This window comes from Callorhinus ursinus, unplaced genomic scaffold, assembly GCF_003265705.2.
Source record: "Callorhinus ursinus isolate GAN/ISIS: 27379988/994484 unplaced genomic scaffold, GSC_fseal_2.0 scaffold2, whole genome shotgun sequence".
Classification (NCBI taxonomy): Eukaryota; Metazoa; Chordata; class Mammalia; order Carnivora; family Otariidae; genus Callorhinus; species Callorhinus ursinus.
The window spans coordinates 10873921-10879161 of NW_027397064.1; the positions used below are offsets into that span (position 1 = coordinate 10873921).

The 5241-nt window shown below is 38.6% G+C and overlaps 1 long non-coding RNA gene across 1 annotated transcript in view; it reads right to left on the reverse strand.

Moving 5' to 3' along the window:
• Positions 1 to 4905, reverse strand: part of LOC141370158 (uncharacterized) — an 81300-nt gene extending 76395 nt beyond the window's left edge. Inside the window, exon 1 of the long non-coding RNA XR_012373977.1 lies at positions 4787 to 4905. This is a non-coding gene — a long non-coding RNA (uncharacterized lncRNA). The remainder of the gene's footprint in view (positions 1 to 4786) is intronic.
• Positions 4906 to 5241: the final 336 nt, after the last annotated feature.

Sequence of the window (5241 nt, forward strand, 5' to 3'; positions counted from 1 at the left end):
GACTCTAAAAATGAAAAATAAAAAATGTTTTTTTAAAAAAGGGATTGGTAAGATGTTGGTTGAAAAAGGGAAAAAGAAAAATTCAAAAAAACACAGTTAAAAAATTAACTTTGAAAAACTAATGAATCATGGTGAAAAAAGCCATGAATTCTATGTGCAGTATTCCCCTAGTGCTGGAGTTCTCCCGTTCTCTTTGATCGGTAAACTTGGTCTTGGCTTGCTGGCTGTTCGTGCTGATATTCTTGGGGAGGGGCCTGTTGCCGTGGTTCCCAAATGTCTTTGCCGGAGGAGGAATTGCCCCGCCCTTGTCGGTCCGGGCTAAGCAAGCTGCTCGGGTTTGCTCTCAGGAGCTTTTGTTCCCTGCAAGCTCTGGTACAGCTTTGGAGGACCAAGGTGAAAATGTTGGCCTCCCATTCTCCACCCGGAGGAGGCGAGAACTAGGGGCCCTGCTCCTCAGTGTGCCCCCAGAGAAAAGCAGTCACTCCCTTGTCCCCGGTCTCCGGCCACACTCCGTGCTCACCCGGCCTGTGACCGAGCGTTTCTATCTCTGGCACCTGACCCCGTGTGGAGTCTCCAAACCCAGCAGATCCCTGCGGTGCGTTCCCGCGCCGCTCCTCCCCGGGAAGGAAGGGGAGTCTCCCCGGATCTGCCGCTTGTTGGGTCCCTGCTGGGGGAGCCATGCCCCGACTGGGCCGCAGATCACAGTTTATGGCCACCCCGAGCTGAGAGCCCACGCCTCGGCTCCGTCTCTGCAGCCGGCTTCCCCGCTCCGATCCCTGGGAGCTCTGGCGCACTCAGGCACCCCCGGTCTTTCTGTGACCCCGAGGGTCCTGAGACCACACTGTCCTGCGAGGGTTGCACCCCCCGCTTAGCCACTGGAGCGACGTCCCTCAGCGGAGCCGGCTTCTAAAAGGTCCGATTTTGTGCTCTGCGGCTCTAGCACTTGCCAGAAGTGGCCAACGGAGGCCCCCTCCCCCGCCGTCTATCCTCCTGAATATCGCCTCGGATTCACTTCGCACGTCCTACCTTCAGTAAGTGGTCGCTTCTCTGTTCAGAGAGTTGTTGCTACTCTCCTGTTCGATCTCCTGTTGAGTTCGTAGGTGTTCAGAATGGTTTGATCCCTATTCAGCTGAATTCCTGAGACCAGACGAAATCCAGGTCTCCTACTCCTCCGCCATCTTGCTCCTCCCCCCATCTCTTGTTTTTTAACGTCTGTGGTTTTATTTGTTCCAGATAGATTAACAGTACAAATTTAGTTTTCTCGTTTCTAGTGTGACCTTTAAGAATTTTTTTCCTTAGATTCTTTCCATACCATACTGAATTAGGGAGGTAAGATGACTAAATAAGGATTTTTTTAAATTAACAGTACAACCCATAAAATGTAACTTTGCCAATGGAAACTTTTTTCAGACCACCATATGAATAAGATACAGGAAGAGGATTTTATGAAGATATGACCAACATGTAACTGGTGTCATCATGACTAAAAGAAAACTAATGTCATGTCTTTAAGCCAGAGGTGAAATTTATTTGGATCAGGCAATGTGGTAATAGGCAAGAAATAACCGAGGTAGATCATAGTCAATAAAAGAATTTGTAACTAGAGCATAGGATTTAATTCTACCTTAGAACCCACTTAAATACTATTGTAGGTCAAGACTCTTATTAGTTTGCAGTTTTGATAGCTGAGCCTCTTCTTGTGGTCTCTGTTACTTGGACAATTAAGCAAGAATGGTGTGGCCTGATAATAGACATTCTGTTAGGTTGACCCTCATGAATTGCTGATAATTGCCCATTTTGACCTAGAAAAACAGTTAAACAGTGGTACCATCTAATATATAAATGCATGTTAGCTCTGTGAGTTTTCAAATAAATAGCTAGATAAATCCATGCATTCTGGCTTTCTGAAGTTTATTAGTTTCATCAAAGTGCTTGGCTTTTTAAAAATGGTATTCATTTATTTGGTAAAATACTAGCAATTTTTGAAGGAAATATATAATACTGGTATTATAGCCAACAAATAATGCATCTGTGCCAGAATTAATCTCTTTGACATAGTACTTTCTGAAAGTAATTTGTTTATCTCTTCCATAGTACATGCTAGTACAAAATTCTTTTGCGAATATAACACATAGACTCATCTTTTTCATTAAGCTCTTTAAATGTAGCCAGATGCTGTGGTGATGGGGGAATTTCAAATCTCTCTAATATATTTTAAAAAATAGCATAGCTACTATTTCTTCTTTGACACTTTTACTATTTATAAAAATGCTCTATGGATATATTCTCTTATTCAATTTTAATGTTTTCACTTCTGTAGAATTTAACAAGATCAGAGAGTGTTAATGAGAAAATCCTTTGGCAGTATTTTTCAAAGCTTTGAATCCAAAGACTTCTATTTCTTTATTATTGGAAACAAACAATAATTTTGATGTGTTAAAGACTTAATAAGAAGCATGTATAATACTTATTTTTAATACAAACTTTCTCACATTGGAATTATATATTGTATTTTTGTACAAGGGAGATATGAAATACCATCTAGAGAGAGGTTTATATTTAGGCTTGTGACAATTTGTAAGGTAAATAATTTGCTTTTAAATTGATATTCATATGATAAAATGCAATTGAAATTTCAAAAAACCACTTTCTACTCTAATAAAATGTAGTGTTTTTTTTTTTAATGTTTTGGGGTCTTAAATAAATAGGAGATTGAAAGTGAATATAAAATCCTTAATTTCATAAACTATTAATTAGCACATCTCAAAATCCTATTTCACTAAAAATGAACTTCACTGTAAGAAAAATAAATAAAGAATAAAAAAAGAAAACTCAAAATCAATACAAAATAATGGCAGGAAGTATACCCCAGGGTGCTGGAGAGTTTACTGTACATGTTTCCTAAATAGGCTTCACCCTTTAGTTGAGTAGAGATGGCAGGTGACACTGACCTGGGTCATGTGTGCTGGAGGTTGATAAAAAAGCCAGGAGCAAAGCCCTCCCTCATTGCCTTGGCAGGCATTTCCCTCTACAGCACCATGGTCCAACTTTTGTTTTCAGGGGCAAAGTTTCCATGAAAGCAAGGAATCTGAGGTTACAGCCAAACATGAAGCAGAGGGAGTTACTATAGCAATTGCCACCTCTGCTCAGGTTTAGCTTGGATGTCAGCTCGACATTTGCTCCGGGCAGGTGGTCTCAAAGATTTGGCTTACAGAGTAGTTTTTCAACCCTTGATGGAACTGGAGAAGCTGCCAAAAATAAGACAAGAGTAAGAACCAGGCTAGCTGGACAACTGATCAACCCTTCTCTATGTGTTAGTAATTAAATCATTTCATGTCTCTGAGCCTTCACATGTAAACTGGTCTCAGGGCAGTGTTACGGGCTTAGATGAGAAACTATATTCAAAAGTTCTTTAGCAGCTACCAAGTATTAAGGAGGTAGAAAGTGTAGGGTTACAATTATATTTAATAACTAATTTGAAGGCATTGATTTGGAAAACTTCTCTAAAAAAGAAACAGAAGGCATTATTTCAAAGAAAGTGAACTAAACCATTTGAACTTTTGAACAGTCTCTACTCAGAGTAGAGTATTTATCTTTGTATTTATTTCTGTTGTGAGGATTCCGTCTATTGCTGTGGGTCTTAAACATAAGAAGTATCTGATGCACTTAATAAAAATTCGATTCCCTAGTAATTCCCATTTGGTATTCAAAGTGAGTGCATTTTCTGAAGTCTGGTCTGAAGTCTGGTAACTCTGGTGAAGAGGTCAGTATGCAGTGGAACCATCCAGCTTCTGTGCTCTTATGGAATATCCTAGCATTTAAGGGTGTTAGCCTTTGGTTAACTGTGATGTTTATTACCTATATACTCTTGGGCAATGGTATGGACTGCATTTTTTGTTTCCATAAAATTCATTTGTTCACCAATGTGAAGGTATTTGGAAATAAAACCTTTGGGAAATAATTTGGTTATGAGGATGGAGCCCTCATGATACAATTAGTGCCACAATGTTTATTTTTCCATTCATTTATCATTCATTCATTCATTCAGTATTTATTGAGCATCTACTATGCTAAATACTGGGGACAAAAACAACCAGATTGAAAACTCCTTCCTCTTGAAATTCTGATGCTAGTGGTAGAAAGGCAGATAACAAGCAAACAAAATTGAAGGACAATTCATACTAGGAGACTATCCATACATGTTTTAATAGAGAATAGTCAGAGGATTTATTTTAGTAAGGTGGGTAGAGTTAATGAAAACACAGTATTATTTGGTCACTGACCATTTTATGATGTTCATTCTGAGATTACAAATTTTTTAAACATTCTGTTTTCTCATCTGTAAAATGAGAATAAATTTGGGAACTATTTCAAAGAGTTGTTGGGAGGATTAAATATGATCCCTGTAAAGCATTTAGCAGATTGTCACGTAGATAACAGATGTTCAATAAGGGTTAGACATCACTATTATTATTATTATTTTGGCTTTTAGTGTAGCTGAGAAACAAAAAGCACTAAATAAATAAAACCAAACTATTAGGTAAACAATGTGATCAGTTTCCTCCTTTTTGGGTTTTATTAGTGACTCAAGAGAGAAAATGGCTATATGATAATAGATTTAGACCTTATGTAAATTAAAATGTATACGTATATATATCATATATATATAATATATATATATGATATATATGTATATATATGTACATACATATTTTTGATTATATATAGCCACAAGTTATAGGAAAAAAAATCTGTTTAAAGTGGTCAAATAAGTAGATTTCATTACCTTGCTGAAGATAAGGCTGGGATTAGGGCTTCAGGTTGAGGACAGAACAGGAGTTTCAATCAGCCTTCATTCAGATCCAGTTTCCCATTAGTCACTGGTCCTGCTTGGCTCTTCCAGTGCTGCTTCATTCAAGCAACAAAATAGTGATAATAGTGCCAGTCCTCATATCTGAACCCAACTAGATCCAGTGGAACATAGATGAATGTTTCCAAAGGATTTTTCAGAAGTGAGAATTATTTTCTTTCTCAGAAACCTCAAGCAAACATCTCTTCATCTCCTTTGGCAATCGGGTCACTTACTTATTCTTGACCAATCTCCCGAAGGAGGAGAAATGCCATTTGCTCATTGGCATAGACCTTCCCTTCCTTCTCTGGTCACTGTGGAAAGGGCAATTATCCTAATTGTTGTGGGCTAATCAGGGCCAAGCCTACAGTTTGAAAAAGATTCTTAAGTCA